Source organism: Salvelinus sp. IW2-2015, linkage group LG19, assembly GCF_002910315.2.
Source record: "Salvelinus sp. IW2-2015 linkage group LG19, ASM291031v2, whole genome shotgun sequence".
In the NCBI taxonomy this organism is placed as follows: Eukaryota; Metazoa; Chordata; class Actinopteri; order Salmoniformes; family Salmonidae; genus Salvelinus; species Salvelinus sp. IW2-2015.
The window spans coordinates 3,671,235-3,683,717 of record NC_036859.1 but is presented as its reverse complement, the minus strand read 5'-3'; the positions used below and the strand labels follow the sequence as shown (position 1 = coordinate 3,683,717).

General features: G+C 42.9%; 1 protein-coding gene across 6 annotated transcripts in view; it reads right to left on the bottom strand.

The window, feature by feature from the left end:
* The window catches only part of LOC111979376 (transcriptional repressor p66 alpha), a 44,995-nt gene extending 32,512 nt beyond the window's left edge, over positions 1 to 12,483 (bottom strand). For all 6 annotated transcript variants that reach the window (XM_024009867.3, XM_070448764.1, XM_024009869.2 and 3 more), the window contains exon 1: positions 12,307 to 12,483. The gene's annotated coding sequence lies outside the window, so the exon portion shown is untranslated. The remainder of the gene's footprint in view (positions 1 to 12,306) is intronic.

Sequence of the window (12,483 nt, the reverse complement as noted above, 5' to 3'; positions counted from 1 at the left end):
GGACATTGAGAAGGAAACACACAAGCTAAAAGGGACAGTCAATAAGATTGAAACCGAAATGAATGGAATTAAAAAGAGAACACCGTTCTGAAGGAAGCCTTACTGGACATACAAACTTGATCCATGAGAGAGAATTTGGTAATTACAGGTATCCAAAGAAAAAGAAGGAGAAGTTCCTGAATCTATAGTTAGAGAGTTCCCCTCTTACAGCGCTTCAGATTCCACGCCGAAGTTATCAACAAAAATCCAACTTGAACGTGTTCACCGCTTCGGACAGAGAAGGGCAAGAGTACGAACGCCCAATCGTTGCCAAATTTGCTTCATTTAAAGATAAAATAATGGTTAAAAGCCTGGGTAAAAGACTTGCTGGGACCAAAAATTGGCATGAATGATCAGTTTCCGAAGGAAATTGCAGAACGGCGCAAAGTTCTGTATCCAATTTTCAAAGAAAATAGATTAAAAGCGAACGAGTAAGCTCTCGTCGTTGATAAACTATATATTGATAACCAGTTGTTCAGAGACACAAAGACTACTCCATGGTTATTTTAAAAATTAACAAAGTTCTCATAGACGAGGGAAATAAAACACAATTCAAGCCCGGTTACTGATTGTAAAACAATACATAAAAAATATAGCCTTCTATAAATCTTCACATATAACTAATTGAACACACAAGCACTAATTCAACATAGTGAAGATAAAAACTAAGTAAACAGAAAGGCACAGTATGTGTGGATGGTATGGTTTGTGTTTATTTTTTTATTTTATTTGTTATGTTTGGAAAGTTGAGTGAGTGAGTAAATGAAATGGTTGCATATCACAGAGCCAATGTTAATTGCTGTGAGCCGGGTATGAGAGGGCTTTCAATGTTGTTCAGGATGAGATATACTTTATAAATGAATTATACGTCTTATTTATTTATGTCTATATGGAGAACTACATTTTTAAATTAAAAAAAAAGAAATTATATCTAATTTATTTATTTAATCCTATTTTAATGGTATGGTCCATGGCCCTATACCCTAGGACACCCACCTGAATTGACCCAGATACTAAGTGAGAAGTCCCTAACTGTTTTTATGTGCTCGCTGTAGCGGTCTGTATGCAGCTAAAATGAGGTCAGAGACCAAAGAGCAGCACTGCCCCTCAAGATTTGAGCCTGCTTGGCAGGGTTGGTCCTGCAAAGCCAAAGCCCCCTAAAGGGAGAGCATAATATACAAGGAAATTTCTCAAAGCTGCTTAATGAGAACCTTGACGACCTTGTACCTAGCCGGTGGGGATTCCGGTGGGTGCCCACAACCAGGCAGTGGCAGTGCTGGCAACACTAGCTGCAGTAACCCATGGGGAGGGGGTCACTGGACATTCAGAGAGGGGGTATATTATTGTGGCCCTGGCGGACAAATCAAAAAGTCGGACTGCATGGAGATGCGTGGGGACATGGTCAGACGGGTGGCCGTATTGTGGGTGTTTCAGGAATAAGGTGTACATTTGACCTCCATTATAATAGGATGTGACAGGGTAAATAAATCTCTCATTTTTGCTCATTTTTGAGTGCGGTCTTGCAGGCCTTCTCAATCAGCTGCAACTGCAAGTGCATTTGTAAATCATGACCGCATCTTGAGTTGGGCTCTGGGATGGTGCAATTAATTGAGAAAGTGAGCTTATGGTTGTGTGGGGTAAGGGCTGAGTGTGTGTGGGTGTATGTGTGTTATCACAACTGTTTGCGAAGGAAGAAGTAAAGATGTTAGGGACAATAGAGGATGATCCACAGATATATATATAATACAAATCGAGGTGAGGGCAATGGAAATGCATATGGCAATTGATCTACTTCAATTCCGGTAATGGCACTGTATGATCTCTTTTCAAAGAATGGATCCCAGTCGGTTCAGGTATGGGATACAGGGGGTCGAGGGTGGTCTGCCGGGCCATTGGGATGACAAGCCATCTCGAGATGAAGGCCCTTTTAGCGGATGGAATTAGTAGGGACCAATTGGAGGTTTAACTTAGTAGAAATGCAAATATCATGGTACAACTATATAGACACTCAATCATTATGTTTACTTTTTAATAGTACGTTTACAAAAAATATAGTCTGATTAAAAGAATGAAAGGTGTGTCTCATTATGGTAAGTGGGAAATATAAGTATAGCCAGTTACAATTGTAATGGCTTAGCAGATAATAAGAAAAGACGATCAGTATTTTACCTGGCTAAAAGAGAAGGATTATAAATATCTATTGTTTACAGGAAACCCATTCAAACAGTTTTAGATGAAGTTTTTGTGGAAAAAACTGGGGGGGCAAAATATATTTATCCCAATGGGCAAAGAAAATTCAAAAAGGGGTGGATGGTTTTATATTAACAATAATTTTGATCCAAATGTGCAAATTGTCCAAACAGATCCTCAAGGTAGATGGATTATTTTAAATATGTTATTGGACAATAAACAAATATGGCTTGTTAACCTATACGGTCCGAATAATGGATGATCCAAGCTTCTTTTAAATGGATGATGTTGGAAGATAGATGGGAAGGGTTGAGTGGAACTGAAGGGTGGGACTAATAACAAGATAAACAATGTAGGGCATACGGGATCTGTGAAATGTGTATAGGTGCGGAGCTTTTGTGAAATAGCACAGTTACAAGTGGAAATCAAACTGGATGGACAACAGAAATAGAGGAAGGACTAAGAACAAACAAGAGAGAACTATTATAAAGTAGACTGTGTCTGTAAAATGGGTATAAGATGTATAAATTGAAGGTAAAAGCAGAAGTGTTTATTAGTTTACTCCAATTGGGGGAGCGGTGGTAGGGTTGCGGGGAATAATAATAAAGGTATATTCGTTAAAAAAAGTATGTATGTCTATATAGGTCTGTGTATGTATATATGTGTATATGTATGCATGAGTGTATGGATATATATATTTACCCCCAAAAATATGGGGGATTGGAAATGATGCAGACAATTACATTGGAAGCAACATTCTTTCCGCAATATTAAGCTGATCCATCCCAAAAAAAACACACAAAAAAAGAAAAACTGTTCCAAATGTCCGAACTGAACTTGGTAAAAAGGGCTTTTATGTACTCCGCGCCATTAGCTGGGAACGCCTTACAGAATACTTTTAAATCTGGAAGAACTTGTCCCGATTGGTGTTTTTAAATCATTGATGAAGGATTTTGAGGCTGATTCCCTGACCTGTCAAAGTTTTTAAATTTGCTGTTTTATTGTTATACTCTTGTGAATTCTATAGTTTTTTTTACTAGATTACCTGTAGTTTTTCATTGTTGTCTGTCTGTAATTGTGTAATGACTTGGTGCTGCCTATCTTGGCCAGGACGCTCTTGAAAAAGAGATTTCAAATCTCAAATGAGCCCTTCCTGGTTAAATAAAGGTTAAATAAATAAAACATTTTTTTTCTTAAATACAGCTTCATAAATCCGTTCAAGCTCTATTATCGGATGATGACATGGGTGGGGATCAAATGGATTGGTTTGACTCAAAAATGATAAGGTTTGTTGAATTTATGGATAAATGGTTTGGTGATGCAAAATCTTTGGTCACTGAACATCACCCTGAAATAGATGCCGATGACAGTGCGTCAAAAAACTCTAGGAGATCCTCAAAGGCTTCCTCCACAACTTCAACTAGGATAAGGGATGGCCCTCTTGGCCAAGGCAGAAGCACTCAGAAGCAGAAATACTAGCTGAGCTAAATGACAAAAAGGAAAACCTGGAAATGCAAGCCCATCTAATGCCAAAGTAAAAGTTCTGGAAGAACATGAAGATTCCTTACAAATGGGACCAAAGACACAAAAGGATTTGCATGAACGTATATCATGAGGAGTCCAGAATAATGAGGCCTCTTAGAACCCTGGAAAAGGTCAATCCGTCTTCTGTGGAGAACTCACCAGAGGAGGATGAAATGTACACTAGTCCTCGCCTGAACCCAAAGCGCAGTCAAGATGTATGGCCTAGGAGTAGCCACCAGCATATATCTTCATGGCCAACAGGTGGCACCAATATGCCAAACAATTCTGAGCAGGTTATATTTGCTGCTGTTCTACACAGACAAAGCAAAGTGACTGAACTCATTGTCAAGCAGCAAAGGTTGTCACTACTTCCTGTCAGAGAAATTCCAGTCATTCATAAGAGCCTTTGAGCACAGTATAGACAGCAAAGCTGACAGGAGTCAAGACAATATTTATTTCTTAGAGCAATATACAAATGGTCAAGCAAGAGAACTAGTCTGCAGCTGTCATCATATGGAAGCTGGGGTGGGTTACAGGGAAGCTAGGAGGCTATTAGAACAGCATTTTGGAAGTGAAATGATAATATCAACTCCTTACATGGAGAATTGGACTGGTCTGCCATTGAAACTGAGGATGGTAATTGTATTTATTTAATTTAACTAGGCAAGTCAGCTCTGCACACATACGCACTTTTCTTGCAAGGATGCTGCAATGCTATACAACATATTGGATTTATGGATTAAATGAATAGCACCTCAAACATGAGAATAATCCTTTTAAAATGACCATTCAAACTTGAGATCTGTAGCCTGTGATATTCAAGAATGAACTAACCAATGAGCTTGTTTCAGAAACCTTGTGCTTTTCATTGAGGCAGATATCCAGCTTTAGCTTTGGTTTGAGAGTTTGGGTTTTGGAGTTCTGTTCCCAATGAAAGGGTCTTGGATATCTGCCTCTCAATGAAAAGCACAAGGTTTAGCCAAAGTACAATCCATGGAAAATAAAATAGACGAACTACGATCACATATATCCTACCAACGGGACATTAAAAACTGTAATATCTTATGTTTCACCGAGTCGTGGCTGAACAACGGCATGAATAACATACAGCTGGCGTGTTTTAAGCTTTTCGCCAGGACAGAACAGTGTCCTCTGGTAAGACAAGGGATGGCGGTCTATGAATATTTGCAAACAGCTGGTGCACAAAATCTAAGGAAGTCTCGAGCTTTTGCTCACCTGAAGTAGAGTATCTCATGATAAGCTGTAGACCACACTATTCACCAAGAGAGATTTTATCTATATTCTTAGTAGATGTCTATTTACCACCACAAACCGATGCTGGCACTCAATGAGGTGTATACGTCCATAAGCAAACAGGAAAACACTCATCCAGAAGCGGTGCTCCTAGTCGCCCGAGGACTTTAATGCAGGGAAACTTAAATCCGTTTTACCTCATTTCTACCAGTATGTTAAATGTGCAACCAGAGGGAAAAACTCCAGACCACCTTTACTTCATACAGAGACACGTACAAAGCTCTCCCTCCATTTGACAAATCTGACCATAATACTATCCTCCTGATTCCTGCTTACAAGCAAAAACTAAAGCAGGAAGCACCAGTGACTCGGTCAATAAGAAAGTGGTCAGATGAAGCAATGCTTCATACAGGACTGTTTTGCTAGCACATATGTTCTGGTATTCCTCGGATGGCATTGAGGAGTACACCACATCAGTCACTGGCTTCATCAATAAGTGCATCGATGACGTCATCCCCACAGTGACTGTACATACATACCCCAACCAGAAGCCAGGGATTACATGCAACATTCACAATGAAAGCTTCCGCTTTCAAGGAGTGGGACTCTAAACCGGACGCTTATAAATAAAATCCCGCTATGCCCTCAGACGAACCATTAAACAGGCAAAGCATCAATACAGTACTAAGATTGAATAGTACTACACTGGCTCCGACGCTAGTCGGATGTGGCAGGATTTACAAACTATAACAGACTGAGCTGCCCAGTGACACGAGCCTACTAGACCAGCTAAATTACTTCTATGCTCGCGTTGAGGAAAGCAAAATTGAAGCATGCATGAGAGGCATGCATGAGAGCATCAGCTGTTCCGGACGACTGTGTGATCACGCTCTCCGTAGCCGATCTGAGTAAGACCTTTAAACAGGTCAACATTTATCATTCATAAGGCCGGGGGGCCAGCTGGATTACCAGGACGTGTACTCCGAGCATGCGCTGACCAACAGGCAAGTGTCTTCACTGACATTTTCAACCTGTTCCAGACCGAGTCTGTAATACCAACATGTTTCAAGCAGACCACCATAGTCCCTGTGCCCAAGAACACTAAGGTAACCTGCCTAAATGAGTACCGACCCGTAGCACTCACGTCTGTAGCCAAAAAGTGCTTTGAAAGGCTGGTCATGGCTCACATCAACACCATTATCCCAGAAACCCTAGACCCACTCCAATTTGCAAACAACCCCAACAGATCCACAGATGATGCAATCTCTATTGCACTCCACACTCCCCTTTCCCACCTGGACAAAAGGAACACCTACGTGAGAATGCTATTCATTGACTACAGCTCAGCGTTCAACACCATAGTGCCCTCAAAGTTCATCACTAAGCTAAGGACCCTGGGACTAAACACCTCCCTCTGCAACTGGATCCTGGACTTCCTGACGGGCCGGCCCCAGGTGGAAAGGGTAGGTAACAACACATCTTCCATTCTGATCCATAACAGGCGGGCCCCTCAGGGGTGCAAGCTTAGTCCCATCCTGCACTCCCTGTTCACCCATGACTGCATGGCCAGGCACGACTCCCACACCATCATTAAGTTTGCAGACGACACAACAGTGGTAGGCTTGATCACCGACAACGATGAGACAGCCTATAGGGAGGTGGTCAGAGACCTGGCAGTGTGGACAACAGGAAAAGGAGGACCGAATACGCCCCCATTCTCATCGACTGGGCTGTAGTGGAGCAGGTTGAGAGCTTCAAGTTCCTTGGTATTGACTTCACCAACAAACTAACATCGTCCAAACACACCAAGGCAGTCGTGAAGAGGGCACGACAAAGCCTCAGTAGACTGAAAAGATTTGGCATGGGTGCTCAGATCCTCAAACAGTTCTATAGCTGCACCATCGAGACCATCCTGACTGGTTGCATCACTGCCTCGTATGGCAACTGCTTAGCCTCCGACCTCAAGGCACTACAGAGGGTAGTGCGGACGGCCCGGTAAGTATAAACACCATGGGCCACGCAGCCGTCATACTGCTCAAGAAGGAGACGCGTTCTGTCTCCTAGAGATGAACGTACTTTGGTGCGAAAAGTGCAAATCAATCCCAGAAAAACAGTAAAGGACCTCATGAAGATGCCGGAGGAAACAGGTACAAAAGTATCTATATCCACAGTAAAACGAGTCCTATATCAACATAACCTGAAAGGCTACTCAGCAAAGGAAGAAGCCAATGCTCCAAAACCACCATAAAAAAGCCAGACTACGGTTTGCAACTGCACATGGGGACAAAGATCGTACTTTTGGAGAAATGTCCTCTGGTCTGATGAAACAAAAATAGAACTGTTTGGACATAATGACCATCGTTATGTTTGGAGGAAAAAAGGGAAGGCTTGAAACCCGAGGAACACCATCCGAATCGTGAAGCATGGGGGTGGCAGCATCATGTTGTGGGGGTGCTTTGCTGCAGGAGGGACTGGTGCACCTCACAAAATAGATGGCATCATAAGGCAGGAAAAGTGGATATATTAAAGCAACATCTCAAGACATCGGCCTCCCGGGTGGCGCAGTGGTCTAAGGCACTGCACCACCAGAGTCTCTGGGTTCGAGCCCAGGCTCTGTCGCAGCCGGCCGCGACCGGGAGGCCCATGGGGCAGCGCACAGTTGGCCTAGCGTTGTCCGGGTTAGGGAGGGTTTGACCGGCAGGGATATCCTTGTCTCATCGCGCACTAGCGACTCCTGTGGCGGGCCGGGCGCAGTGCACGCTGACCAGGTCGCTAGGTGTACGGTGTTTCCTCCGACACATTGGTGCGACTGGCTTCCGGGTTGGATGCGCGCTGTGTTAAGAAGCAGTGCGTCTTGGTTGGGTTGTGTTTCGGAGGACGCATGGCTCTCGACCTTCGCCTCTCCCGAGTCCGTGCGGGAGTTGTAGCGATAAGACAAGACAGTAACTACTAACAATTGGACACCACGAAATTGGGGAGAAAAAGCGAGAATAATTTATTTTTATCTCAAGACATCAATCAGGAAGTTAAAGCTTGGTCACAAATGGGTCTTCCAAATGGACAATGACCCCAAGCATAGTTGTGGCAAAATGGCTTAAGGACAACAAAGTCAAAGTATTGGAGTGACCATCACAAAGCCCTGACCTCAATCCTATAGAAACTTTGTGGGCAGAACTAAAAAAGCGTGTGCGAGCAGGGAGGCCTACAAACCTGACTCAGTTACACCAGCTCTGTCAGGAGGAATGGGCCAAAATTCACCCAACTTATTGTGGGAAGCTTGTGGAAGGCTACCCGAAACGTTTGACCCAAGTTAAATAATTTAAGATCAATGCTACCAAATACTAATTGAGTGTATGTAAACTTCTGACCCACTGGGAATGTGATGAAATAAATAAAAGCTGAAATAAATAATTCTCTACTATTATTCTGACATTTCGCATTCTTAAAATAAAGTGGTGATCCCAACTGACCTAAGACAGGGAATTTTCACCCCCAGACAGGGTGGCTACTTTGAAGAATATCAAATATATTTTTATTTGTTTAACACTTTTTTGCCTACTACATGATTCCATATGTGTTATGTCATAGTTTTGATGTCTTCACTATTATTCTACAATGTAGAAAATAGTAAAAATGTAAGAAAAATCCTGGAATGAGTAGGTGTGTCCAAACTTTTGACTCGTACTGTGTATATAAACTCAGCAAAAAAAAAGACATCACCGGCAACAACGGCGCCTATGGGAACAAACCCACCGTCGCTGGACCAGACAGGACTGGCAAAAAGTGCTCTTCACTGACAAGTCGCAGTTTTGTCTCACCTGGGGTGATGGTCGGATTCGCGTTTATCGTCAAAGGAATGAGTGTTACACCGAGGCCTGTACTCTGGAGCGGGATCGATTTGGAGGTGGAGGGTCCGTCATGGTCTGGGGCGGTGTGTCACAGCATCATCGGACTGAGCTTGTTGTCATTGCAGGCAATCTCAACGCTGTGCGTTACAGGGAAGATTTCCTCCTCCCTCATGTGGTACCCTTCCTGCAGGCTCGTCCTGACATGACCCTCCAGCATGACAATGCCACCAGCCATACTGCTTGTTCTGAGCGTGACTTCCTGCAAGACAGGAATGTCAGTGTTCTGCCATGGCCAGCGAAGAGCCCGGATCTCAATCCCATTGAGCACGTCTGGGACCTGTTGGATTGGAGGGTGAGGGCTAGTGCCATTCCCACAGAAAAGTCAGGAAACTTGCAGGTGCCTTGGTGGAAGAGTGGGGTAACATCTCACAGCAATAACTGGCAAATCTGGTGCAGTCCATGAGGAGGAGATGCACTACAGTACTTAAAGCAGCTGGTGGCCACACCAGATACTGACTGTTTTTTTTTTTTTTTGACCCCCACTTTGTTCAGGGACACATTATTCAATTTCTGTTAGTCACATGTCTGTGGAACTTATTCAGTTTATGTCTCAGTTGTTGAATCGTGTTATGTTCATACAAATATTTACACGTTAACTTTGCTGAAAATAAATGCAGTTGACAGTGAGAGGATGTTTCTTTTTTTGCTGAGTTATATATCAAAAGACTTTACTTACATTTTTCAACCATTTTACATCTTAAAAATAAGTATCTAAGCCTTCATTTCCCAAAAATATATACTCTTAGCATTCATTTTACACCCATTTTGATATGCTCCTATGAACTTCACGTTTTGGTGATCATGGGTCCTTTTACATGAAAATGCCCATAGGCTATATCTAAATTGATTGAAAAAATATTACATGTTATGTTGTGCTCCTAACTTGTTAAAGACCCAGTCAAAAACGTGATTGTCCTGTGTTTGATATATATTTCCACACTATGAAGTTGGAATAATACTGTGAAATTAATTATGCCCTTTTAGTGTAAGAGCTCTTTGAAAAGACTGCCTGAAATGTCAGCCTGCTTAGGCCTGCCAAGTGATACAAAGTCTCTACTCTGCTACTCTCCATCCAAGTTCATATTACAATGTGCCCAGAATGTCTCACTGGCAATGTGAGGACAACTATAATTATAGTGAATAGCCTAGTGGTTAGAGCGTTGGGCCAGTAACCGAAAGGTTGCTGGATCGAATCTCGAGCTGACAAGATAAAAATGTATCGTTCTGCCCCTGAGCAAGGCAGTTAACCCACTGTTCCCCGGGCACCGAAGATGTGGGTGCCGATTAAGGCAGCCCCCCGCACCTCTCTGATTCAGAGGAGTTGGGTTAAATGCGTTAGCCACATTTAAGTTGCATAACTGACTAGGTATCCCCCTTTCCCTATAAGGTCCTCTTGATTAAAGATGCCCCCGTCAGAGGAGGCAAAGCAATAGATTGGACTCTCGCCAAAATCTGTTCAAAATAAGCCCAATGCGTTTCTATGGACTTATTTTTGAACCTATGCTTGTCGCCTGCCTTCCTGCCTTTGGGACAACGACTCCCATTGCTGGGGCGGAAACCTGAGCATCTTGTCATTGTATACAGATCTCTGCCTCCATTAGGGTGCTTATTAATGCAACCATGTGATAACACATCGCAAAGAACCCCCAAAGCGATTGCTCTGACGAACAAATGATTGACCATTCCAGAAGCTCTCTTTCGTATTACTCTAGAATCCCGAAGATAAACCAATCAGCACTACAGCAGGCAGATAGCCTTATCATGCAAACCATTTTCATATGCTAATTGTTGGAGAAAAAAAACAGGAACCAAGCGTACTACTTGGTTACACATAACTAGGGGCCTGAGTATTTCCTGACTATGTGACCTGAACAGGAAAAACTAAGGACCCATACCCAGAGGCTACTCTTAGCTGACACTCTCTGGCTACAAGAATCCTCTGCGTGATTGGCCTATAGTTCACCAACCAAAGTGAGCCCGAAACTGACATAAAAGTGAACAAAAAAGCTAATTTAAAAAAAAGCACTTTCCCGAGCAGCCGAAAGAAAACTGGACACAACTGAGGTGTATAGGAACCGGTCACTAACAACTGAACACAACTCACTGAATCTGTGCATGCCTTACAATACAGTGACTGGCTCAGCTACTTTTGCACTGCATCAGCCGACTCATACCGCTAGGCAGGAGAGAAAGTGTGTGTGAGTTTGTGTAAATGTGTGTGCGTTCAGCTTTAAGAGGAGGAAGACCATGGTCGTTGCAGAAGTAGGAAGATTACCAAGGACTATTTTGATACAGTAGAACACTGGCAGCCTGTAGGGTTAAGTGCCACGACTAGGGCAGGGGCTCAGACCAAGGCACCGTCCACCATTACGCCACCGTCAAACCCACATTAACCATCAAAATTCACGAACACGCAAACTCCCCCCTTTAAAAACTAAACACAGCCCACGCTGTATTCTGACCGGCGTCACGTTCGACCACAACATGTTTATAAATCGCGCAACCATGAAAATAACCTAGCTGCCAGCTAGCATAAATAACACCAATGAATTATTATTGGCCACCTTGCTATCTTAACGTTACTAGCTACCAGTACCTGTCCAGTTATTTGCCCCAAAAAAGTGAAACACCAACACGCAGTTCACGAAACCACAACTTGGTGCATTTAAGTTACATGAAAAGCTCAAATTGAGTTATGGTAGCGACGTTTTTTTGTATGACAAAATAAACAACAACCAGGTACCCGGACCTACGATAAAGCCAATCAAGTAACTTACTAACCTAACGTAGCAGGCGTAAAAGAAACAAGTAGCTACCAGGACGTTAGCTAGGGCTAGCTTGCCTTCGTTGGGGAGAATGTGCCCAGAGGAAAATGTAAACTCCAAAGCCTGCTAAATGTATTCGCTTTCTACTTAAATAATAGTATAACGTATTACATGTGTTAAGTAGTTCGTGATAATGAATATTCACACTGGCAAGCCATCTACCTGGGTTGACAAAAAAGATAACTAAGTAACTAGCCATGTAACAAAGTGCTGCTCTAAAAATAATTTGAACTCCCAGTCCACGACAATCCAGATTGACAGTCTCTGTTCGATCAAGCCCATTCTAAAATTATATTGGCGAAGTGAAATTAAAATACGAAATGTTGTCAAACTATGTGTGGACATAACAATAAAGCCTGGAGATGCAACTTCTATAAACGTATGAAGCCCGTTCCCAACCGTAGCGCTTTCATTCTGCGGAGAAGTGCTACTTTTCAACAGCCCATCAGTTTCTCTATCGTCACAGATAGGTGGAGGAAGAGGAGCTGGCTCTCGATAAGTCCAAATAAAAGGCTTCCCTCAATCCACTTCCCCCAAAAAACTTCGGAACATCTCAATCAACTTACTCGGTCGATTCGACAGCGATCCGTCGACTGCGCTTCGTCCAAGGTATTTAGGGTGACAATCTGCTGCAATTATTCGATGTATTTTTTAAAATTCAGGGTATACCCTGTATCTTTTCTGCCCTCCCCGCTACCGCCTCTGTTGCCAAATAATGCGCTTCTCAACACACATGGAGCTGC